Here is a 27,028-nt window from a genome sequence, read left to right on the forward strand (position 1 = left end):
TGCCCAGAAAGTGTGCTGTCCCAGTCCTGGCTGCCACTATGTTTTTAGATTCCCCAAGGCTGACTCTAGAGCTTTGCTGAGTCCATCTTCCTTGATCTACCAGATGGGAGAGACCCTTAGATCAGTTTATAAACTCTTGTTGGGCTTTTTTGGAGCAGCCACAGCCATTAGGTCAATGCAGAATGGTTTTGTAAAGTCCATGAAAAGGAACTCATGTCCCCATGAGAGGGTAGAAGTGAACAGGATGGTGCATTGGTACAGCAACCCAAATGTGTATTTTTTTGCTTTGTTTTTTGAGGTTGTTTGTTTGTTTGTTTGTGTGAGGCAGGTCTCACTATGTAGCCCACCTTGGCCTCAAATTCCAAGTGAGTGCCTCAGCCTCCCAAGTACAGGGATTACAATCATATGCCACCATGCTTGGCAGAATGTGTGTTTTTTAAAAGCAAGCAAAAACCAACCCCAGGCTTCCCTGGGCATGGGGAGCTTCAGGCTAGAACTCACTATTGTTTTTAGGTAAAATGACCCTGTGAGTGTGCAGGACTCTGGCTGTAGCCTTCCCCTGCAGGAATCCGCTGCCTTCCCGTGCATTCCCTGCACATGCGCATTTAACATCTACCACATAAGCCCGCATAGCCCTGGTGAAGCTGCATCAGGAACAGAGGGTACAGTTTGCCATCCCGAGTGGGTGTTTTCCACATGTAGCCAAAGAGGATTGCAGATAGCATTGGTGCATTCCATTGGATCCTTGTCACCTTTGAGCTCTCTTTACCCCATCATTTACTTTTACTAATATAAATCATGGGGAATGCATTTGCAGACAACTGTTATAGTACTTGGTAACACCAAGTAACCTTACAGTTCATCACCAAGTCATCTTATATTTTTCTTGACATATTTTACAAATGTAAACTCAGTTGTTAAATAAAGATGGAAGAGTCAGGGTTGCTGAGGTTTAAAAAAAGTTCGAGGTGATGGCAAACATTTAATTTTAATGAATGACTTTTTAGAGTTTACACAAAATGACCTTAGCTTGCTACTAGAACTGCTCTGAATGTTTCGCCCAGACTTTAAGCCTTTCCTGGGATGTTTCTGAACCCTCTCCCAAATTAACTTTATGGGAGTCTACAGATAGCAAGACTGGAAAATCTGATTGGAATTTTTGTCTTTCACATTCCTTTTGCAAACTCTTTGTTCCAATGCAAATCATCAACTTTAAATATTATTCTTAACCAAAGCCTATAAGAAGCCAGTTGCAAGAAGCCTCTGAGACAGAACCACATACCTTCAACTGCTGTTTAGGGTTTTAGGACATTGCAATGTAATACAGTTTTTCTAATTTTTAAATCCCATCCTGGATTCCAGCAATGCTCAGAGATCTTCATGCTGTTTGGACAGTGGAGGGAGGAAGAAGTTTTGGAGTTTGTATATTTATTTGTTGATTAATTAGTTTATTTGTACTGGGACTTGTACTAAGGACCTTGTCCTTGCCAGTCAGATGACTGTGCCACTAAGCTATACCCCAAGCCCTGGACTTGGTGTATTTCATGTATTCACATAGAAACAGACCATGATCAACTTGGGTGCAGCAAATTCTTAAGATTTGTCTCATCTCAGAGCCCAGTGAAGTCATCAGGAATTAACATGTTTTAAAGGCAGGATTCCATCTTCCTTTTTCACTGGTAAATTAAATTATACCTGCATTTCTCCCCAAATTGTGCAGGATGCTTCTAAGCATATGACTGCACCTTTCAAGTATTGTAATGTTTTCATGTTGTTGTGATGGGGATTTGAAGTTTCTGATTTACCACTATTTCAGAATCTGTAGTTTTATACAGGTGCCAGACTATAATGTGATATATGTGCTGTGCATACTGAGATACCCAGGAAAATGAAAAGCATTTCATCATGTAAAAAATGAACCCTACTGGACATGATGTAAATAATTCAGAGGGGTATTAGGGGTGGAAAAAATTATATTACAAATACATGACTAGAAGAGAATGTACCCTGTGGGCAGGCCAAGGACTCTAGCTGAGCAAGTCCTGTCTTCATTTGTGGAGTCAGGCAGGTGTTCTAGCAGAGGTTGGCCTGCTTGGCCCAGGTGAACCCTTGGAGAGCAGAGCAGGAGGTTCCCATAGGAAGTATTTCTGAAAGATACCTAGAAATGATGAGCTAGCTAAGTTGAATAGAATTTCTCTTTGAGTCTTTTGAAGACTCTGCACACTAGTGACTATACTGGTTTATGTGTCAAAAGATTCCAGTTGAAGGTTTCTTGCCCGCAGGCTTGGGGCCAGGAGCTGTGGCCCCTGAGATATACATAGCGAAGGAGGAACCCCATAGGCCCAAGGGAGAGGTAGCTTGATTCACTGATATCCCACCCTCTAAATCTCATTGTTGAGTTATTTGGGGCCTGCTACCCTCTTTCATCACTTCATACACAACACTATAGCATTTATCTCTCAGGGTAAGTGAGGGTTTTTGAATTTAACGTAGTGTAAAAATGAAGGAAAATTCCTTAGTACCATATAGTGTTTACAAATCCCCATTCTAGTCTTGTAATTGTTTTTCTTACTAAAATGGGTAAAATATGCCTGGTTTGGATGTCATTTATTTCCTCCCTCCTCCTATCAAAGTTTTTGCTATGGTTGAAATCCAGAATGTTCCCCTAAGCAGGTGCTGGGGACTGGCTTTGGAGAAGATGACAGGGTCAGCTGGATAGCTCCATTGGTGAGGGCCCCATCACACGACACTCTTAGGGTGTGATGGAAACCGAGATTATCGGGCTTAGTCTAATGCAGTGATTTGTGAGTGCACTAACCCAGGGAATAAATCCTGGCCTCACCCTCTTCCTTCTGAATGGTCTCCCTGTCCCTCACCCTCTTTCTCCTCTGCTTCTCTCTTTCTCCTTCCTGGCTGACAGGAGGTGAGAAGACTTTCTCCACTGTGCTCTCTGTCTTGATGTTTCTATCTCACCTCAGGTCTATCAGTCAGTGTTTACTAGAGACAGATTTAACTTGAGACTTTTGACTGAAGCTAGAATGCTGGACTTGCAGTCTTATGGTTCTTGAAAGTGCTTTGTCGCTTCCTTTATTTTTGGTGGCTGTAAGGAGGCATCTCTTTGACTCAACTAGTTCTCCTCTGTAGGAAGGGGCTCTTTCTATTTCACTGCTCTCAGACATTATTTGTCCTTAGTTTTTAGAAGCTGGATCAAGATGTGTCTCCCGGGCATTCTTTTCACTTTACCCTGTTTAGTGTTCACTGACTTCTTGAATCTGCAGGTTTATGGCTTTTTACAAATTCCAGCTCTGCACCCTCCTCCCTGCCTTGCTAGAACTTTGGTGTAAAATGGTACAGAGGCCAGAGGGGTGAACCTACAGCATGGGTGCTGTAGCAGGCTATCTGCGTCCCAGAAATCTCTAGAAGGTTCACCATCACTGATATAGACATTTTCTATAGACTATGGGTAATTTCTATTGATTGCTATTTATATAAACTATGGGTAAATGCTATTGATTCCTGTACTTCACATTTGTAAAATATCAGTTACTGTGTTTTTCAGTTCTAAAATCTTCCAGTGGAATCGGGTGAAATGGAAATGGTCAGAAGCTGTTAGTGATAGCAATAGGGTGTTCTCTGCATTCTTTAATGATTCTCTAGGAGAAGTTAAAACCGATTGTAAATTTCCAACCACAGAGGTTTCCTCAGTGAATCACCTGCCTCCACAGCATCTGCCCACCTAGCAATTGGGAGGTCCTGAATCTCATTCCAAAGGACATGCAGGGGTGTGACACTTGGACAGGTGAATGCTAGGATTGGTTCTGGGCCTGAGCTTTATACCCTCTCTCCAATTTGTGCATTTTCTGGATACACTTGGCAATCTTTTGTATTCTTCATCCAAGATCAGTCAAACAGGAAAGCAGTGTCAGGAAATCCCCTCTAACATTCTATCACATGAAGAGAGCACTCTCACTCAGAGGGGATATGACTCTAAGGCACAACTGAAGAGAAGGGCAGAAGCAGGAGGGAAGGGACCTGCGGCCTCACTCTGTGACACAAAAGTATCAACACTCTGATGCTTTGTTGAGACGTGATTTGCTCAGCCACCCCACCGCATAAATAACTATTAGACTCAGCCTTCACTGACCACTGTGGCTGCAATTTAGAGACACTGACCTGACTCTGTCTCATGGTATCCATCTGGATTGACTGTTCTGTCTGGCATATAAACATAGTCTAGTCTAAAGTACTGTCCAACCCAAAAAAACTGTTCAGGTACATGCTTAGTTTCAACTATCCCCTCAATCCCGGCACTCTTCTTATTTTCTCCTACCTCATGATAAACAATCTCTCTAACTAACCTGAGCAAAATAAATCTGCCTGACAACCCAAGACTTGACTCTTGGAACCAATCATATAATTTCCTGCTATCAGCTTAGTACTTCCTGTTTGCAAATCCATTACAAAATAAACATAAAGCTGACATGATTTGGAGTTGGTTCCCCCGGCCCACTAACGTATTAAACAGTTGCCTTCCAACTGCTTGATGCAAAGAGTCTTCCTTTTGGTTTGACCTCTGATTTCCAAAACAATTTATTCTGGGTAAGTGGTCTGTCACTGAACTGCATCTGTGGCACAAGATGACTGTAGTTAAAATGTACAATTGTGGCTTCCTGAGAGCCAGGGCCAGCCACAGGGAAAATGAAGGAAGTCCAAAAGCCAAACCATAATTTTCTATATACCAGGCAGTGCATGGACTGGGAGAGAAGTAAAGAGACCCCTCACATCTTAAGTAACTGGCTGATTTGGAGGAACTCAGGGTTAGATTTAGGAACTGACATGAAAAGAATAGCTTGATTCTTGTGTTATTTTACTGACTTTGGAGTCCTGAGTCTGGTGGTCTGGGCGTCTATTTGAAAGATGGTAGTGTTACTTGTGGCAACTGTGGAGGAATTTGCTTCTGTCTTGTTTTTGAAATCCAATGCCTTGGTCAATTTTACTGTTTTCATTTATTTTTGTATTTGGTAATCTGAGCAACTACTTTGGGTATAACAATATGTAATATAATACCCATTGTTAAATTCCTATCATTTTGTTTTAAAAATGGATGTAAGTATTGTGTGCTATCATTGTTGTTCCTTTGTTTTTGTTGCTATAGGGTTTTTTGTTGTTCTTTGCTTTTTGTCTTTTGTTTTTTTCTTTTCTTCCCACCTCCCTCTTGTTTGTTTGGTATTAAGGATTGAACTCACAACCTTGCACCTGCCAGGCAGGTGCTCTGCAACTGAGCTCTATCCTAGGCTCTGTTTTTTCTCCTTAAAATTAAAAAATGCCTCACACCTTGGACTCCAAACCTTGGAACACCCCCATAGACCTAGTATTTCTGTGGATCTTTGGATGCCTTTCCTCCTCCCAGAACATTGGACTGCAGTGGATTAAGCTTGCTGGGTTGATGGGAGTCTCAGTAATCCCTCATACAAACAGAGGACCTCAGCAAGGCTTCTGTAGACAGTGGTGGGGAGTTTGCCCCTAAAATAGAGGATTTCAGTGGGTAAACAGGAGCTGTACTGATGCCTCTTGCAGGGGTAGGGCATTGGCAAGCCAGGCAAGAGTGTAGGTGCGTCCTTCCTCCATACAGAGAACATAATGTGGGATGAGGAATGTGCCAATAAGGCCTTCCCCAAATTGGAGAAAATTAAAAGGGCTTATGAGACACCCAGTGATACAGTAGGGTCCCAGCCAAGACAAACAGTATACACAGGGAGATCTGGTGGCCTGAAACAACCTGAAGACACAGTAACAGCAGGAACTAAGGGTTGACTTACATTCATACTCCTCAGCTAGTCAGCCTAGGAAGAATACAGGACTCACCCAAAAGGCCCTACACAAGGAATTCAGATGAGTGGCTCACCTCTTGATTGTGGTACCCAGAAATTGCACAATTATGAACCACACAGGAGCATCCTAAGATATGCACTTCTGACAGTTGAAACTAGTCAAATTAAAAGACCAAAAATGAGCTCAATAGGGGACAATGACAAAACAGAAAAATGCAATCTCAAATATCTAGTCCATCAGGAGCAAGTACAGGAGACACTGAACTCGAGGACTTTAAAAGTCACACACGTGAACTTTCTGAAAAGATAGCAAGTGAAATAAAAAACAAATCCAGGGGACTATAGAGGAAATAAGATTAGAAATAATTTCTCCTGGGGCTGGGGATTTAGCTCATTGGCATAAGCACCTGCCTTGCAAGCAGGCAGTCATGAGTTCGATTCCCGGTACTGATAAAAAAGAAAAAGCCAAAAAAAAAAAAAAAAAAAAAAAAGAAAAAAGAAATAATTTCTCCTGTAAAGACAGAAATGACAACCTTAATAAAGGAGTTGCTTAGCATAGCTAAAGAAGACATGCATAAAAAAGTACAAGAGCATGGGAAACTGATTGAAACCTGAATGAACAATATAGAAAACAAGCATAATGCATGAAACAAATTCAAAGAGATAGCCAAGAAATAAAAAATTCTATTGAACTCTTGCAAAACTGTTTGTGAGGCTGAGGACAAAATTTCAGACCTGAGGACAGGATTTCAGCTAGTGATCATGAAAGGATAGAATTTTTACAAATAACAAGGCAGAATGAAATGACAATTCAGAACTTCAAGCTGATGCCAGGAGAAACCATTTAAGACTAATAGGCATCAAGGATGATGCAGGAGCCAATGCAAATCACTTTGATAAATTAGTTTCAGAAGCAATAGCAGAAAACTTCCCAAATATGGGGGAAAATCTTATAGAACACCAAACAGACACAACCAACATATATCTACACCCAGACATATAATAATTAAGATCCCAGACACACAGCATAAAAACAGAATACTAAAAGCTGTTAGAGGAAATACACAACTCACCTATCAAGGAAAGCCCATTAGAATCATGGCAGACATTTTAGCACAAATACTCAGGTTCAGACAAGGTTGGAATGAAGTGTATCAAGCCCTGAAAAAAACAGCTTTCAACCCAGATTGATGTACCATGCAAAACTTTCTTGGAAATTTAATGGAGAAAAAAGACACTTCCATGACAAAGAACAGCTGAAGAAATTCATGTCCACCAAACCAACCCTAGAAGGCATACTGAAAAACATATTAGATAGAGATAAAAATGACTACAATTTACAGAACAACAACAGAAAGAATCTACCAGACAGAGAAGCAATTTAAGAAGGGGAAAGGCAGATAACTAATAGCAGGAAAATAACATGACAAACTTGAGCCTGTACGTATCACTTGTATCCATCAATGTTAAAGGCCTCAATTCACCTATCAAAAGAAATACACTGACAGAATGGATCAAGAAACAGGATCCAACAATATTCTGCATTCAAGAAACACATCTGACTCAAAAGGAAACTCATAGACTAAAAGTCAAAGGATGGGAAATAATATTCCATGCAACAGAAACCCAGAAAAAACTAGGGGTAGCTATTCTGTCTGCAGACAATGTGGACTTCAACTAAAAATGATGAAAAGAAATAAAGAAGGTCATTACACACATGTGAAGGGAATAATTCAAGTATATAAACATATATGCACCAAATGCAGGAGCACACAAATATATAAGATAAATACTAATAGACACAAAAAACCAAAATTTGCAATAAGATAATTGTAGTAGGGCTCTTTAATAACCCATTGTCACAAAGAAAAAGATCAACTAGACAAAAAGTCAGCAAATAAATAACAGAACTGAATCAAACCTGTGAGCAAATGGATTTAGGAGATGTTAATATATATATATATATATATATATATATATATATATATATATATAGCTTTTCGTCCAAATAGCAATAAATTGTCATATCAACCACATTAGAATACACATTCTTCCCAAATGCACATTAGACATTCTCCTAAATAGACTATATTAGCCCATACAACATTCTTAAATAAAAGTAAAGGAATTGAAATTATCCCATGCATATTATCTGAGCATAATGCACTGAAGTTGGACAGTAACAGCAAAAGAAATTGCAAAACCTACATAAATACATGGACATTAATTAACAACCTCCTGAACAATTAGTGAGTTACAAGTAAAATTAAAGACATTAAGCAATACCTAAAATTCAATGAAAATGAAGATACAACATACCAAAATCTGTGAGATGCAATGAAAGCAGTCCTACGAGGAAAATATATAACAATAAATTGTCATATCAAGAAAACAGAACGAGCACAAATAAACAACATAATTGTACATCTCAAGTTTCTAGAAAAAGAACAGCAAGTAAAACTCAAAGCTCACAGGATGGAGGAAGTTATAAACATTGGAGCAAAAATCAATGGAATTGAGACTAAACTAAATACAAAGAATTAATGAATCAAAAAGCTGGTTTTTTAGAGAATTAAAAAAATTGATAAATCTCTAGCCAACATTATCAAGAAAAAGAAAGAAAAACTCAAATTTAACACATTAAGAACTGAAAAGAGGGGGCTGGGGATTTAGCTCAGCGGCATAAGTACCTGCCTTGCAAGCAGGCAGTCGTGAGTTCGATCCCTGGTACCGATAAAAATGAAAAAGACAAAAAAAAAAAAAAAAAAAAAAAAAAAAAAAAAAAAAAAGAACTGAAAAGAGAGAAATTACTACAGATGCCTTGGAAATTTAGCAGATCATGAATACCTACTTTGAAAATCTTTACTCACATAGGGTAGAAAGCACAGGGAAGTGGACCGATTTCTAGAAACATATGAACTATGAAAGATGAATCAAGAGGATATAACAATTTTGAATAACCCAATACCAGCTATTTCAATTGAAAAGGTGATTAAAAACTTAGCAACTGGGGCTGGGGTTTTAGCTCAGTGGCATAAGTGCCTGCCTTGAAAGCAGGCAGTCTTGAGTTCGATCCCCGGTACCGCTAAAAAGGAAAAAAAAGACAAAAAACAAACAAAAAAAACTTAGCAACAAAGAAAAGCCCAGGTCCTGATGGATTTATAGTTGAATTCTATATGAAATTTAGAGAAGATTTAATGTTGATACTCTTCAAACTCTTCAATGAAAATTAAAGGGAAGTAATGTTTCCTAACTCATTCCTGAGGGCAAGTATTACTCTGATACCAAAACCAGACAAAGACCCAACAGAAAAGGAGAACTATAGGCCAATCTCACTCATGAGCAATGATACAAATATTCTCAATAAAATACTGGCAAATAGATTGCAGCAAATTGTCAAAAAGATTATACATCATGACCAAGTGGATTTTATCCCAGAAATGCAGAGATGGTTTAATGTATAAAGAGCAATAAATGTAATACCCCACATCAACATAGTCAAAAACAAAAGTCATATGATCATCTCAATAGAGGCAGGAAAAACTTTTGATAAAGTCCAACACTTGTTCAGACAAAAACGCTATAGAAACTCGGAATTGATGCTACCTACCTCAATCTGACAAAGGCCATCTATGACAAACCAATAGCCAACATCATACTAAATGGACAAAACCTGAAAGCTTTCACTCTAAAATCAGACAAGGATGTCCACTGTCACCATTCCCATTCTATATAGTTCTGGAAATATTATCTTTGCTCTTTGTAATGAGAAATTGGCTTTCCACATGCCAAAGAGTGAAACTAGACTCATGTCTATCACCATGCAGTAAATTGAAGTCAAAATGGATCAAAATTCTAAATGTTAAACCAGAAACACTAAATCTACTGGAAGACAAGTTAGGTAGAAATCTTGAAGACATAGTGATAGGCAGAGAATTCATGAACAAAATGCAAACTTCATGGGAAACACTTCATAGAATCAACAGCTGAGATCTCATCTTATTAAATTTTTTTGCACACGAGAAATCACCAACAAAGTGAAAAGAAAACCCACAGAATGGGAAACAATTCTACCTTGTCCTAAAATTCAATAAGTTGGGTACACCTATAATTGGTAATGCAAGCTAAGAATAACTTACAGACAGAGAGAGAAAAAGGGATGGGAAAGGCAGTTTATCATAGTGTTTTTCCTCCCATGTAACCCAGTGCAAGCCTTCTAATTACTAGCAGAAACAGAAAATCAAGTCTGTCATCCATTCACTGAATATTTATTCTCTACAGTGTATCATATTTTTCCTCAGTGCAGGGCTCAAACCCAGAGCTCCCAACTTGCTACACAAGCGCTCTCTGGTTGAGCCACATCCCTGGCCCTACAATGTGCCCTTGAAGAATTTATTATATAAGAAAGTCTGTGGTTGGCTGGCCTGTACTTGAATGCCCCCTCCCAAATAAGCAAAAATTCATCGAGGTCCCAAGCAAATGTCCACTGTGATGCTGAGACTCTGTGGCAGAGGCTTGCCTGAGAAAACTGCCTGCATGGGAAATCATCTTACATTACAGAATTCTGAGATTCTGCTTCAATACTTTTAGACATCCTGGAAATATGTGACTGCCAAGGGCTGGGCATGGTAGGAGGTCTGAGATCACTTCTGCAGTATACAGAGGGCAGGAAATGCAGAGAAAGTAATCTGTATCACACAACTGAGGTAGTACCTAATAATTTGGGGTCAGTGCTTCCATGCTGATGTACAGTCCTTTTTGCCCTGGAAAGTCATAGTCTGTTTCTTGAGATTTGGTCTCACCTGACAGCCTGGAGCACGGCTCTCCTCCATCCAGCCTGGCTCAACCAGGTATTTGGGGAGTCCCTTGGCAAAGTAACACTGACCTGTGGCTTTGCTTCAGTGATGACCCATCAGCTCCTCAGCCAGCCCATTTGACACTGTTTAATGGCAATTGAAGGGACAAACAAATAGCCTAGCCAGCTCTGTACACATCAGTCCGTGGAGATGGGGCCAAGTTTATCCAAAATGGAGATAGCTCTCTTCAAAGAGAGCCAAGGAGAGTTGTCTGGGTGGTTCCTCACACCAATCCTACTTTCTGTCTTCATAGATGGGAGCCCTCTAAGGACTGCACTGAAATGGATTCATGCAGGATTTGCCTTTTTGTGACTTATTTCTCTCAGCGTGATCCCCTCTCAGTACATCCATGCTGTGGCCAAGGAGCAGAATATCCTTCCTCCCTTATGGCCTGAATCCTCGTCCCCCGTGCAGGTGGCCCACAGTCCACCCATTCCTCCAGCCATGCACAATGGGGATGTTTGTGCCTTAGACTTAGGATTAACATTGCTGTGAACGTTAGTGTAGGAAACACCGCACCTGGCACCGATTCCAATTTTTTGGGGAGCAAAATGACTGGCCATATGGCAATTCTATGAGTATTGGGGGGGGGGGTAGTCGCCATACCACTTCCCTAGGGGCTGTGGCGTCTTACATGGTACTAACAGCACTGGCATAGCTAGAGTTCCTGCTGCTGGGGTGGTCCTTCAATTTGGCATTCTCCAACCTATCTGAAGATATCAAGCTACTTAAATAGAAAATTGAAGTGGCACATGGAGACAATCTAAGAGCACAGGAAACTGCAGATGGAACGTTCATATTTGATGTACTGGAATCTTCATTGTGTGAAAATGCAGTACACTGATACCATGTAATTTTCCTTTCGTCCAATAAGGCCACCCAAAAATGTGCTTCCAGGGTCGTATCGTGCCCACTCCTGCCGAGCTATCCCAGCTAGGGCCAGTAAGTAAGACCGTGCTAACAGTTCAGTAGCAGTCTGCATCAGCCCATAGGGAAATCTGGAAGGTCTGCCAAGAGCAGCACAGGGAGGAAGACCCCGCCCAGAGGCGTCACCTTGGAGAACCCACATGATTTACAAGGGGGTTCACCTTTGCTGGCCTAGCTTTTACTCCGCCTTAAGATACAGCCCTGTGCTGGTTCTTCTACCCAGAAGCTTTTTCTTTTGTTTCCCCAGCAACACTTTGAGCTCTTGTCAAAGCCATGGCAAGTGCTGTGTTGCTGCTGCTGCTGCTGCTGCTGCTGCTGCTGCAGCCTCCGGGGGACCAGGTGAGTACCTTGTGGAAGAAGGGGCTGGTGGGTGGCTAATAAGAACTAGGGCTCCTTTGCCCTGAAAGGCACATGCTGCTTCCTAGGATCGCAGAACATCTGATTGTCCAGATTCTGTAGCCACTGCTCTGCCACATGGGATAGTGGTGGAAGAGGGGTGGTGAGGATTGGGAAGGAGTTTAGGGTTTCACCAGAGATGCACTGTTTCATCATTTCTTAAGTGTCACTAATATTTATATGTAAACATTTAGAGAAATGTCACAGTTACTATGTCACCTGTAATCTCAGCACTTGGACTGCTGAGGCTGGAGGATCGCCCAGAGTCCCAGGGCAATCTGTGCTGCACAGTGAGTTCAAGGCCAGCCTGAACTACATAGCAACACTATCTTCAAAAAAAAAAAAAAAGCTGTCTAAAAAAAGGGAAAAAGAGACAATTTATGTGCCCAAAAAGCAACCAGCACTTTGCTGACCTCAAAGGGCAATGTATGAAATGTAATTTCCCTGCTGGATTTCTCTGTCTGGTTTTTATACAGAGCACTGTTTGGTGGCTTTTGCTGGTCCTGTACAGGTCCCAGGGTTTCTGCTTACCTTGTCTGGTGCTTCAGGCACGCGTCCAAGGTCACACATTCCAGGAGGCCTCCTCAAACCTCTGTGGCTGAAATGGAAGTCAAACCATGTGTCTGTGGAAACAGTGTCTGCTGTGGATGTGGCCCTGGCTACTTCAGAATGAGAGTCCCTCAGTCAGACCAGGAGTTTAGATCCCTGCTGTGCTGCCTCCTTGCCACCAAGGTCAGAGGTGGGGGAACCCAGCCTCCTGGAGCAAGCACCCTCAGCATCTTCCTGATGAGGCAAACTTCAGGGAGAGGAAGCTGTATTCCTCTTCTCTGAACTGCATTCTTTTCTTCTTTATTACAAATGGCTTTCAATTTCTAAATTTTCATTCTGAAGTCATTTCCAACTTTTAACACTTACCAAAAGAGCACCAGTGACTGCACAACCAAGGCCCACAGTGGATGGGAAATATATCTCAATTTGAATCAATTTTTGCTTTACTTTCAGTTTTTATGAATTTAAGAAATTCCATGGTAGTCTAGAAATCAAACCCAAAGGGCTTGTGCATGGGAGGCAAGCATCCTAGCACTCAGCTACACCCCTCTCTTACCTCTAAAAACAAACCAAAGGAAAACACTCCAGGATGTCAGAGGCCTCAGGAAGGGGGAGACAGAGCCTGGATCCCTATCCTCCTGCCTTGCTGCTGATCCCATTCTCCTGGCAGCCCCTTCCCTGGGGCTTGGATAGCTGGAATTTGTGCAAAGTGTCACCAGTCTGTGAAGGTTGCACTGCACCTTGCTTCCTGCTTTGCCCAGGACTGAGCAGCCTGCCCTGTGTCACAAACGTGTCCATCACAGCGTGACTACAGTGTCTCAGCCCCAGGTGTTTCTTAGGTCTAAACTTCCTGACTGGAAATGGAGACCAGAGCTCAAGGACAGCGATGTGACTCACATGTGCATGAAGCTTCTGCAATGTGTTTTTCTTGGTACAGTGCCTCTCAGCCCTTGCTCTACATTTGCAGGATGTTTTAAACAGCAAAATTAGCAACAAAAAACACAAAAAAAATAGGTAAACACATAACACCCAACAGACTGCAGAACACATCTGTAGGCCTTTAAAAGAATTTTTTTAATTTCAAGAAGTTAGTCAGTTACCCAGGCTTGGCTTGGACTTACATCTTCCCGTCTCAGCGTCCCTAAAGCACACTCATTTACAATGAGAGATCCAACAGAGAGGCAGAGGGTCAGCTGGGTGAGCTTCAGTGGAAGTGACTCACATGACTCCATCTTTTTGTCACTCTGTGGCTATTAATAAATGGCCAAAACAGTGGCACTGATTTTGGATGAATGAATAAATTTCAGCAGTGAAGTGGATTCACGAACACATAATTTGACTTTAGTGAAGATCAACTGCTCTGGGGAAACAGTTGTGAAATTATAACCAGTCATATAGCTACAAAATGCAAAAGACAAAAATTGACCTAATCCAATGGTGAAATCTTAAAATCCATGCATTTATTATTTAATATAGCTAAAAAACCAGAACATCAATGAGAAAACCAAAAATCAGTAAGAATTCTGAGTGTTAGGGTTGGTACAGTGGTGCACACCTGTAACCCCAGGCACTTGGAAAACTGAGGCAAGAATATCATAAGCTCAAGGCCAGTCTGGGAAACTTAGTGAACCCGGTCTCAACACACACACACACACAAACACACACACACAATGCAGTGTTGAGAGTGTTGCTGAGTGGTGGAGTCCATGCCAACCCTGTACAGGGCCCTGGGTTCCACCTTCAGTAATACGAGCAAGGTTTCATGTGAATATGCCTACACATAACCGTGTAAATTCTATGCACACAGAAGCACCTACTGAAACCCGCAGATCCTAGTTCCCATTCACAGATGATGTTTCCTCTTCCCCCTCTTTCTTTCCCTTCATTGTCATCCTCTTTCTCTCTTCATCTTACTCCTCCTCCTTATTATAAAATCCTCTTTTCTCTCCCTCCCTTACATGTTTCTTTCCTTCCTTCCTTCCTTCCTTCTTTCCTTCCTTCCTTCCTTCCTTCCCTCCTTTCTTCCTACTTTCGTGTTCCTGGAAAGGGAACCCAGGCTTTCACACTGAGCTACATCCCGTGGTATGTTTTCATTTTGAAACAGGCTTTCACTCAGTTGCCTGGGCTAAGCTGGAACTTCACCTCCTCCTGTTTAAGTCTCGAAGACTATGGGGTTACACACCTGCATCACCACAGTGGCTTAAATAAAATACTTTCTTGACACAGTGTATGTGCAGCAATGGAAAAATAATATACTGTAATAAAAGAATGTTCACTAAAGTCCAAAGTCTCACAACATGCCAGGTATAGTTCTGGGCATGCAGATCAAAACAACCACAGCAAAGAAAAGTCCCCAGCAGAAGCACAGATATTTGGAAACTAAGAAACATTTTTCCAAGGTGGTGTCTGCTCCTATTGCACGTTAGACTGCAAGGAGGTGTATGAGAAAGAGCTACAGTGGGGGCTTCCCCAGCAAAGGCCACCCCAAAGATCATCCCAGGAATCAGGAAAGACTGTGCCAAGGCCACCCCAGGACCAACTTGGGCTGGAGGCCACCCGGTTCTTCTGCGTCCAGACACAGCTATGTGCAATCCTGTGAAGGAGAGGTGAGTTCCACATGCAATGTGGCAACTCCTGATAACGCCCATCTCTCTTTCTGATACAAGGTGACTGTGGTAAGCAGCGTGACCTCCTGTAAACCACAGAAGTGTTGCACTGATAATCTCTGCCATCCTTGCTGCCCAGCTGGTGAGTCCAGGCTGCTTTCTCTAGCTGCCGGGAACTGGCCTTCCCACCTGGAGAAGGGAAACCAGGGCCTCTTCTAGGGCAGAGCTGGAAATCCCTGGGAGCACAGTGTGACAGCCCCCATGGTCCACCTTCATACCCATCCTGGAAGAAGTTTCCCTGCACGCACAGTGAAGGAGGCCCCATGTGAACAGTGACAGGATCATGTTCTGCAGGGCTGGAGGACAGAGGTCGGTTAGGAACCTACTTGCACATGCCTTGGGGTGTCGGTCACAAGTGAGGGTGCTGCAGGGCCTCAGGTCATGAGGGCACAATGCATGCTGTGGTGGCAGCCAGGAGTATGGGGCAGAGCCAGGGCCACCATGTGTCTTAGGGATGGGATGGCCATTAGCTTAGCCCCAGGAATAGGCAACCTGGGCTCCACTTCACCTCTCTTCCTTCTCACTCAGGCTGCCACGTGAGCAAAGCCTACTGGGAAAACAAAGGCACTGTAAAGTGTGTGCCGTGTGAGCCTGGAACCTTCATGGACAACCCCAACATGATGGAGTCCTGCTTTCTCTGCTACCAGTGTTCCTATGGTAAGTATGTGACTGAGGGCAGGCAGGGAGAGTGGCACCACCTCTCTGTTTCTTTCTTCTACTTCTTTCCTTTCTTTTCTGCTGAAAATTAAGCCAAGGTTGTAGAAAACATCACATAAGCATTCATCCACTCAACCTCTAAGCTACATTCCCAGGCCTCCACTAACCCTTTTTTTCTGTTAGTCTTTTTAAAACCGGGTTTCACTATACAGTTCAGGCTGGCCTTGAACTCACAGTGATCTTACTCCTAGGCCTACTGAGTGCTGGGATTACGGTATGCTCCGCCACACCCGGCCCTTTACTGATTTCTAAAATATCACCTCAACCCCCAGCCCAACCCAATCACAGATCAAAGCAAAGAAAGTTTTGGACCTGTGCACAGAAATTTAGCTGGCATGGTATCTTAGTTACATTCTTGTTGCTGGGGCAAGAAACCTGACACCAATAATTTAAGAAGAAACTTTGAAGCGGTATCAGTCCATGCTCAGTTCATCAGTTGATGGCTCCCAGGCAGGGTGACACAGCACAGGAGAAGGGTCCATGGCAGGAAGCAGCGAGCCTGCCTTCCCTCTCTCCCTGTCTATTCCATCCAAGCTCTCAGCCTATTGGTTGGTGCCAGCCACACCCAGGATGGGGCTTCCCTATTCACTAATTCCATCACCCAAGCTATGTTCAACCAATAAATGGGCTAAATCAGTTATTACATCCATAATCCAGTATCACACACCCCATGATGCCGCCACTTCCCCAAAGTCCTACTTATGAGCTCATGAGTCTTAGGGAGACATCTAGCTATGACACATGGTGTCTCTCACCAAGGTCGGGTGGCAGGAGGCACAGTGCTGAGGTTTCTCTTTAGTGTGAGGACACAGATATATGGCTAGAGTGTCAATCTATATATTACTAACATTTCTAAGATCAATGAACAAAAGCTATGTACAAGATTCATATGGAGGGGCTGCGGATTTATGTCAGTGGTATAAAGGCTTGCCTGGCAAGTAAGAGGTCATGAGTTCCATCCCGGGTATCAAAAGAAAAGAAAAGACCCCACAAGATTCATATTTAAATATTCATATAAATTACTATATGTCAACAAAGAATTGTTTTCATAAAAATGTAATATTTAAAGGACATTTGCATGAGCCATAGTGAGGCTGAGGAACAAACCCAGCCAGGGATGTGTAAGATGCATGCACACCATTCACATCACTCTGTGTCTGCAGAGAACTGTAGTGGAACTACAGGAAGAAAGAAGCTAATAAAGGTGTCAGTTCTTCTCCATGGAACGATCCTTAGAACCAGTGCATCCCTAGTGAGGTTCCCGATTGGGATTTTCTTGAAAGGAGAAGCTGACAGATGTCACAGTGCTCCTGACAACCACAGTCCAGCCAGCACTAGGCCTACGCCGATGTCATGGCTCTGTGTTGGGACAATGAGGATGGGCAGAGGTCCATGCAGGGCTGGGATGGTGGCACCAGTCATCAGCAGAGACCCCAAAAGAGGCCAGCACAGAGGTGGAGCCACGGTGTGGGACTTGTGGTCTCCAAGTGAATCCCAAATGGATCCCTCACTGTGCACTTTGGAAAGTGCCCGCTCCTGCTGGGACTCTGGCTGTATCCATCCTCTCCCTGACACATACAACATCACTGCCTGGAAAGCCACTCAGGAGAAGCAAAACTGAAACAAGAAAACAGGATCTTTGGATTTAAGCCAGTGATCAACTTTTATCTAGTTATAAAAGTCAGTATCACTACATACGATTCATGAAAATCATACAAGTTTCTGTTTATCAAAAGACATACAAGCTTAAAATGTTAAGTACAGAGTAGAACATATCTGTGATGCATAGGACACACACAGCATCCAGAATGTGGTAAGGATGCCTGCACATAATCAAAGACAGGCAGGCCTGGGACTCAGGGGTAGAATACTTACCCAGCAGGAGCAAGGTCATGGATTTAATTCCAGCACCACAAGGAACAAATGAACCAGCAAACAAAATCACACTGGCAGTGTACTCTTCTGTCAGGGGTGAAACGAGTCCTGCTGGCCTCTCCATAGGTGCCACCCTTCAGAGGGAAGGGCCCTGGTTACCTTTGGTGGTCTCTTTGTTAGAAGAGAAGGTGAGGGCAGACTCCATGCCCAGGATCAAGAACTCATGGAGGGGGCCAAGTGTGTCGTGAGCAGTGTAGGAGGGGACAGTGTCCGTCCCCCCCCTGCTGACTCACCTTTGGCCTTCTCTCTAACAGATCTGAGGTGGTTTCCCACTGCTCCTTGGCTGCTGACCAGCAGTGTCAGTGTCGGAAAGGCTACTACTGTGACACAGAAAACTGTGCGGAGCACTGCTTCTCATGCAGCAGGTGCCAAAGGGGACCCTGGGACGGGGAGGTGTGGCATCTTCCTCTCACTGCTGCTTTGTATTGAGTCATTCTATGGATGCCCAGCCTTGTTTCCCCACCTATACAATAACCTAAGGGGTATCGCCGGCTATGTGGAAGAGGAATCTAACCAATAACTTGGATGTTTTCTTGTGGCCTCATGCTCATTGGTGATAGGTTGCCACACTGTGAACAAATGCCTGAGAAAACCTCCTGGAGACAGGACAGGTTTATTTTGGTTCATAGATTGAGAGGCTTCAGTCCATGGTTAGCTGGATTGACTGTTTCTGGGTCAGAAACATCATGGTGGAGGGGTGTAGTGGAAGAAGGCGACCAGCAAGCAGAGAGGCCAAGAGCTTGACAGGAAAACAGCAGGGACCAGACCAGGCAGAGGCCCCAAAGACGTGGCCCATGATCCACTCCCTGTGAATTAGCCCCACCTCCTCTTCTCATCACCTCCTAGTGATATTATGGAATTATGGTCTCTCCAATGGATTAATCCACCGACAGTGTGAGACCCTTCAGGATGCAATCACAAGTTCCCATTTCCATTCAATCCTAGACCATCAATCAGGTTGTAAGGGTTCATAGAAGAGGCAAATCGGTTAACTTGGTCCATCAGTGAGAAGCATAGCAGTCCCACCTGCAAGGCTGGGCAGAGAGGTCCTCCAGGTCTCTGACCACATAGGCTGCCCCCAGGAGTGGGTGAGGCATGTACCAGGACTCTTACAGGTGACCCTAGAGATGGCCCCAGAGACAGGGTGACCTCAGAGACAGAGATGGACTCCAAGCAGGAAGAAATGGATGCTATCTCTCTCTAGCTGTCCCAAGGGGATCCCAGTTGTGTGGGAATGCAACGCCATGGCCAACACAGTCTGCAGTGAGGCTGATCCAGGTAAGAGAGTCTACTTTACTTTTTAAAGTCTGGCTCTATTTTTATTTAGGTGGGATTCGTGTGATATAAACTTAACCATATGATTATTCCACATGTTTTATGAATGTGTCCTGCTTACCCAGGTCAGTGGGTTTCATTCTCGCAGATTTCTACAAATCCATAGCACACTTTGATCATTTTCACCCCCATCTCCCTCTTTGCCCACATTCCCTGTATCAATCCTTTTAATTTGATGAGTCCGTGTTACTAATACCACCCCTTCTTTCTAGCTCCAAAAGAGACCTATCTCCCCAGAGGGAGCTCCATCTCCAGTAGACAGTGATGCTGCAATCCCAGCCCCTACCACCTCTCACCAGCTTTCTACATCACTGGATGGGCTGTTCTGGGCATTTCACATAAAAGGCCTCAGAACAGACATGGCCTTTTGTGCCTGGCATCACATTTCTGACATTCATCCAGGGCAGGAGGTAGTGTGAGTGAGTCCATCGTTGCTATGGCTGAATAATCCAAACACACCTAAACAGACAGACAGACACACACACACACACACACACACACACACACATACACACACATATTTCATTTTCATTCATGTCCTACTGAAATTTTAGTTAGTTCTCTGTAATAATTAGCCCTTTGAGGCCAGACTATTCAACAGGGAAAGAACAGTCTTCTCGACAAATTACTCTGAGGAAACTGGATACCCACATATAAAAGAATGAATTTGGAACTTTACATCATGATGTGCAAAAATGCATTTCAAGATGGATGAAAGACCTGAAAGGAAGCCCCAAATCAGAAAACTCTTGAAATTTGGGAAAACATCTTCATGATGTTGGTTGTAGTGCTAACTTCTGATATGACAGCAAAAGCACAAACCAGGAAGGAAAAACAGGTAAAGGAAATTACAGTCATTTCAACAGCTTCTGGGCTCTGACACTTGTGCTACAGTGGGAACGGCATGGAGGAACTTTTTCAATGAATTAATCTGATAAAGAATCCATATCCAGATACGTAAAGCAAAACAAAACAAAACTCTCAGTACTCAACAAGAATAAAAAAACAAATATAAAACAAAAAGCCAATGTTAAAAGTGTGGACAGGCCTTTTATTTACTTTTCCCCAAAAATACCACCAATGTCCAATAAAAACCTGAAAAGACACTCAAAATTATTCCTTATTAAACAAATGCAAATCAAAATCAGCGAAATGCTACTTATATGCATTAGGATTATTACGATATTTTTCTTAGACAAGATCTTGCTATTCAGTTCAGCCCAGCCTTGAATTCACTGTGTAGCCCACAGCACCCTGGAACTCATGGTAATCCTGCTGCCTCAGCCTCTAGCATGCTGGGATTACAGGCATGTACCAGCATGTCCACTTCAGGATGGCCAGTATGAGCAAAACACAAAATCACAACTGTTGGGAAGATGTACAGAAACTGGAACACTCATGCATTCCTGGTGGGAATCTAAAATAGTGCAGCTATTTGCAAAGTAGGACAAGCCTCAAAGAGATGTTTTTCTCTTTGTTCCCATCAACAGTTTTCATGAAGGCCAAAAGGTAGAAACCACCCAAGTGCCCAAATATGGAAGAAAGGGATAAAGGAAACAGAGCCACAGATGTCAGTGGGAGATTATTCAGCCTATAGAGGAAGGAAACTGTAACCCACGCAGCAATATGAGTAAAACCACAGACATGGTGTTTGCAAATTAAGTAAGCCACAAACCTGCAAATTCTGTAGAATTCCACTTATACAACATACCTAGTGTCACCTCATGCACAGACACAAAAATATGATGTGGAGGGTGTGGAGAGTAGGTGTTTAATGGAGACAGAGTTTCGGTTTTTCATAAGCAAAAAGATTTAGATTGCATCATCCAACATGTAAATATGGATTAATAACCTGATGAACTGCACTCTTTAAAATGGTAATGTGTGTGCTATACATACTTCAGAACAGCTTGAAAATAAGCGAACTGGCCAGGTGTGGTTGCACATGCCTGTAATCCCGGCATGTGGGAGGCTAAGGCAGGAAGATTACTCAGTTAGAGGCCAGCTTGAGGCTATATATGAGGTCAAGATCAATGAGAACTATACAGTATGACCTTGTCTCAAAAAATAGATAAATTAAATTAAATGAGGTACACATGAAAATCATTAGAAGAGGTCGAACTTCGCCTTCCTATCTGGAGGATGGATGTGAATCCTGGATAAGCCAGGATGTTTTGCGGTCTTTACAACCCTGGTCATGGGTCTGCATCTCACCATATCCTACTGTTCAGACAGCGACTTCCAGGGCTAACACAAGGCCAAGAGAATCCTGTGGATTGCTGGAGACATGGTCTGCTGCCAGAGATGCCATGTGCTACCACCTGGGGTAACTGTCACAGAGGTCACAGGCCTAGCTTGGGGCTGGTGGCAAAGCATTTCCTCAAATAGCCAGCTGGCCAAGTGAGATCATCAGGCCTGTGTAAAGCTGCAATCTGCCCCAGGGGTGGGAGCCAGGCAGCCTCCTCACATCCCCACCCATGCTTGGCCTGCTCTCTGGGCCTCTCCTTGGGGCTACCATGTTCACAAGGCCAGAGAACAAGAATGCCTGTTTGCTCTTTGTACTGGGACTGGCAGGGGGCAGGAGGAATGTCAATGCCTGCTCTTACCAAGATATTTTCTGCTTTTCACAGTTTTAGAAAAGAGAAACCATCTGTATTTGAACACATGCATCCTACCTCTTCTGGGATTGATGGCCATCTATTACCTTCTCTAACATGAATACTGGGTGCATTATAGTCTGTGTACAAGCAGAAGTAGTAGTAACAGCCCCTTGAGGGGAGCAAGTGACATTATGGCTGAGTGTTCTCTACCTGTGCCTTAGGCAGTCAAATGTTCTAATGCCCCAATGTGAGCCAAAGACCTTCGACTGGTAGGAATCTTTGATTTTCAAAGATTTGATTTCTGATGGAGAAACTGAGCCAATAGAAACCCCAAATATGCAAAGGAGTGTTTAGTATTTGTTATGGATTGTATCTAGAAAAACTCTACCTCTTGCAGCCTAAAAATTGCAAAGGTGAAAGCCTTTGCTTTGAGAAGGGAGCCCCAGAGCACCATGCGGCAGAATGGTGGCAGTCTAGGGACATTGTTCCTCAGGATTGGATTCACAGTATTCAGCAGTCCAGACAACTGAGAAGGAAAGCTGGCTACTGCTCCAGCTGTTATCAGATCTTGGTATTATGCAAGCGATGCTGGTTTTAGGTGCATGCAAAATGAAACAGTTATGGATTGAGAAGGTCCATCCAGATTACAGAAAGCCTGGGAAGTCAAACAATGCACCCAAGACAGCAGTGTGTGAAACTCTGAATGTGAAGTTGAAAATGCAGTGGAAACCCCAGGAGACCTGAGAGGCCAGGACTATGGCTCACCTGAGTGAGGAAAACTGCAAGGAGTGAGCAAAGCTGGCCCATGATGGAAGCCAGGAGAGCTGCAACCACAGTGCCATATGGGGGAGCCACTGAAGCCCGTGGGAGTTGACATCTTCTGTTCTTACAGATTACACTGAATGCTGGACAGGGAACTCTGGATCTTAATGTGTGCCCTGCTGGGTTTTGATCTTGCTTGGGTCCCATTCCTTTCTATTCCCCTCTCTGTCCCTTCTGGAATAGGAATGCTTGTCTTTTGCCATGGTATGTTGGGAGTGTGTGACCCACCGGGGATCATTCCAATTTTGTCATAAAGGTGCATTACTCTGTGTATATAATACCTATATTTATTCTTTAGAGTATTTCTATTGAAGAATTATTAATTGTAATTTTATGAATTGTAATATATTAAACCATGAGTATGTAACAGAAAACCATAACAAAATTGTAAAGGTTTGCTTTTTCAATATTTATTGAGTGTTTATAAAAAGGCATTAAAATTTTGAATATCAAATTTTTGATGTCCAAAGTCTAAAAAATACCAATAGTAATAAAATCCTATACAAACTACAAAGAAAATACCCATAAAATGCTATAGCAAGACTAATCGTTTCTTCCATTCTAACACCTAAAGCCCTCTTCACACATGACAGCAGCGTGTTCCATACATAGCCATCGCTTACACTCACAGCACATGTGCTTCGCTTTCCTGGCTTTTTTGTAGAGCATATTTGACTTCTTGCTGGTCAAGCTGTTTTGTCAGGAGGCTCTTAGTATATTATACAATGTGCAGTTAAGAGGAACATAAAATAGGAACAAATAAAATAGTAAATACTTAACACGTATGGCCTGTTTAGAATAAATATCAACATTGCCACATCAGCTGTGTAGTTGCTTACAAAACATAAAAGATAACATCAGAAATAAATTCCTGTATGAACTGCAATAAAAATACCAACACAACTCTACCACACAAATACTGTTTGCTTCAGCTATGACACCTAAGGCCACCTTCACACATGACAACTGCATGTTCCACGCACACATCCCACTTACACTGAGAGCACATGTGCTTAGCTATCCCTTCCTATGTAGCAGCCATTCTTGTCACCTCTCATCGTCTTGTTTTTTCAGGAGCTTCCTACTAAACGTAAAGTGTGTACTCAGTAGGAAAAAATATATTAATAAAATATCAAACATGTAAGCCTGCTTAGAATACACATTCACATTTTCACATCAGCAGTTCACCTGCTTACAAATCCTAAAAGACAATGACAGAAACAAAACCTATGTGAACTACAATGTAAATACTAACAAAAGCCTGCCACACAAATAATCTCTGCCTCAACTGTCACACCGTGAACAGTCTGCACACACAAAAACCGCACAGCCCATACACAAGTGTGGCTTACCCTGATAGCACGTGTGTTTTGTCTTCTTGTCCTTTTCCGTAGGGCACAGTGGAAAGCCTTTTGCTTTTCTTGCTGTCGTGGGAGGTCTTTGGGATGCTGCACATGGTAGTCACCTGTCAACTCACCACTGTGCTCCATAATTTCCTTTGCACAGTTCCCTGGGAAGAAACGTTTTGTTTTTCCTCTGCTGTAAATGATCTCTGAAGAATTCCAATCCCAATCTTCTAAGAAACCTTAACCATGATATTGTGCACTTATTTTCTCAGAAAATTGTCACACATGTTTAGGATCGAGTAAAACACAACCACTGGCCAATGCTTTGTGTTTCAGGTGACATCACAATTGCTGCATAACTTATCAAAAACACCTACCCTGCCTTTGGCCTTGATGTAGAAAGTTACCATATCAAGCTTCTGTTTCCTTGAGTTTCCCCATCAAAATTTCCATTATGTCACCATGTTGACACTCACAGTACCAGTTTGTTTTCCTTTGCCATATGTGAGGCCAATGATATCTCTTTCTAAATTCCAAACGTTACACTTCTCAATTCTCTGTTTTAAAATTGCAACATTTCACTTATTTTTTGCTTTTTCCTACCTTCTGTTCCTACACTGATCAACTTGTGCTCTGTTAGCAAAGGCAACATCAGCTGGAATCTGGGAAACCAATTATCGAAAGTCTCATTCCCATCAGTTGGGAGATGGAGCAACAAGTCTGTTCACAGCATGATTTGGTTTCTGACTAAAGATCTGGTGGTTGTGTTTCTGCATAAATTCTTAAATTGAAAGCATAATGACTCTTTGCACCTACAAGGGTATAAATTTTTATGTCGTATTTTAAAGACTGAGGGAATATACAATATGAAGCTACAGTGCCCATGAAATGCTGTGAGATGTTCATCAGTGGTCACGTGTTTAGATGGTGTGTGAATTGCTTGTCAGTTATTCACAAAGCTCTCCACCAATGAGTGGTTAGCAACCAGCTCATCACTACTTTTTATTTCTTCCTAGTGATTTTGTGATGAAAAAATTTGAAGGAAAATTTGAAGGAAACAAATATCCTCAATGTCATTGTTATGCTGCATACCTAAAACCCATACCCATAAGTCTTTTCTATTCCTGTGATGACCATGAGAAATTCCTGCTAAGCACAGCAGACCTGTGAGTGCTTTCAGTTCAGCTGGTGAGGTAACATAATCAATCCATTTTTCAATATAGATATGAGTGCATATAGCACATTTCACTTATTTCAGCATTTGTGTATTTTACAATTTCTTGTAGCAATTCATCTGTTGCAATCAATTACCAACACTGAATGGAAATGCAAGCATTCAAAGTCCAACAGGTTTCACTCATGCCAAGAGTCTCACTACATTTTAGGAGCTACTTTTAACATTGGTTCTTTGTATTTGGTTGTATGATCATTTTGTGCCATTTTGATTAGTTAAATATGTACTCACATTGCTGTTTTATGATCATCTAAATCAAAGAGTTCTGCCTTTCCTGTGTCTGTACTGGTCAATTCTTGCTCCATTTCACACTCACAGGAAGTTTGGTCGACATGGCCAATGTTAAATTCATTATCATCTTCACCTTCCATGCAGAAAAGATCTGATGATTCACTTTTTTTTCTCATTAACTTTCACTTCCTCGACAACTTGGATATCTTGTTTTTTTTTTTTTTTTTTCATACCATTGTACTGAATTGGGCTACATTTACCAGAAAAATCAAACTAAATCCACTTTTCATTATGTTAAGGTACACATTTACATTGCAGAAGAATGGTGCAGGTATATTTTATCCCCAGTGACGCTAAAGTAAACATCCACAAAACTCATTACATGGATCACAGCTGTAGGTAAAAATCTTGGTTTGACACTTTTTCGCATGTACGCACACTTTGCCCTTTGTCATACCAAGTAGGTAAACACACTCTCTATACCTCCCAAACACAGGTACTGTGACTTACAGCCAGGTACTGTTTTGCTAAAGTACAAATTTGCGGGGGGGGGGGTAATACAGAAAGATGCCATAACAGTAAGCAGCAGAGTAAACAATCTCTCTGAAATGAACAGTCTAGGTGCTGGAATACAGCATGGTGGGGAAGACAGGAAGGAAGGAAGATAGTGGATCCCCTTGACCCAGGAAGAACCTAAAGTGAGAATTGAAGCCCATACAGAGAATTTTAAAAAAAGACAAACTTAAACAGAAGAACAAGGGAACTGGCGAAACTTTCACCCATAGTTAGAACCCCATTGTGTAAGAAGAGATGATGGAACCTGGGGACACAGAGACACAGTGAATGTGGTGGCTGGCAAGCCCCAAGGCCTCTGCAGGGAAGAGTTGTGGCAGAGGGGAGTAGCGGACTGGACAACTGCACTGGCTGGCATTGAGTGTGGAAGACTAAGTCTACCCATGGGAGTGGTCAATTGGCCAGGGGCCATTTTGGAGTCGGGCTGGATAGTCTCAGAAACAGAAGTGTAACTGGCTTCATTCAGCCATTCCTAGCTGGGAGCAGACTGGTGGGAATTGCTTGGACTGAGTCTTGCCCCAGCACACATTCCAAAAGCCATGGCCTAGGTTTCCCTAAAGCTATCCCCAACTAGCTCCATCCCGCTGGCCTACTACACTTGTTGAGGGCTCTCTGCTGTTAAACAGCCTGGGAGGGAAGCAGCAGCCTGCCCCACCCCTGCTTGCACTCCAGGAGCCACCAGTAGGCTGGGAAAAGTAGCAAACAGCCCTACACCAGCGCACCCAATGGTCACCATCAGATATCCCTAGCCAGCACAGACAAGAAAAAGCAAACAGTCTCACTTCAGAGAAATTGTAGCCAATACAGGAAGTGTTGGGGACCCCACTGAACACTTGTCCAGAAGAAACCAGGAACATGACAGGAGGAAGAAGCCAAAGGCAGTCTCTGGCCTCCAACCCAAGCAGTACTGGTCAAGGAGATTAGGAGTTACACACCTGAAGTTTCTGAAGCAACAGCAACTGAAGTAAAGAAACAACTTAAAGAGGCTATAAAAGAACTGAGAACTCTTT

General features: G+C 42.7%; 1 protein-coding gene across 7 annotated transcripts in view; it reads right to left on the reverse strand.

Moving 5' to 3' along the window:
* The window catches only part of LOC106027319 (tumor necrosis factor receptor superfamily member 14-like), a 70,187-nt gene that overhangs the window by 35,398 nt on the left and 7,761 nt on the right, over positions 1 to 27,028 (reverse strand). For 4 of the 7 annotated variants that reach the window (XR_010040176.1, XR_010040174.1, XR_010040173.1 and 1 more), the window contains exons 2-3: positions 23,987 to 24,144; positions 12,542 to 12,608 (exon numbers count right to left, since the gene is read on the reverse strand). The gene's annotated coding sequence lies outside the window, so the exon portion shown is untranslated. Of the gene's footprint in view, positions 1 to 8,150; positions 8,181 to 12,541; positions 12,609 to 23,986; positions 24,145 to 27,028 lie in introns of all 7 variants that reach the window. The other 3 variants (XR_001200922.2, XR_010040178.1, XR_010040177.1) reach the window with 3 other exon arrangements.

Source organism: Cavia porcellus, unplaced genomic scaffold (genome assembly GCF_034190915.1).
Source record: "Cavia porcellus strain 051 isolate PalLab524CR breed Dunkin Hartley unplaced genomic scaffold, mCavPor4.1 scaffold_17, whole genome shotgun sequence".
Taxonomy (NCBI): Eukaryota; Metazoa; Chordata; class Mammalia; order Rodentia; family Caviidae; genus Cavia; species Cavia porcellus.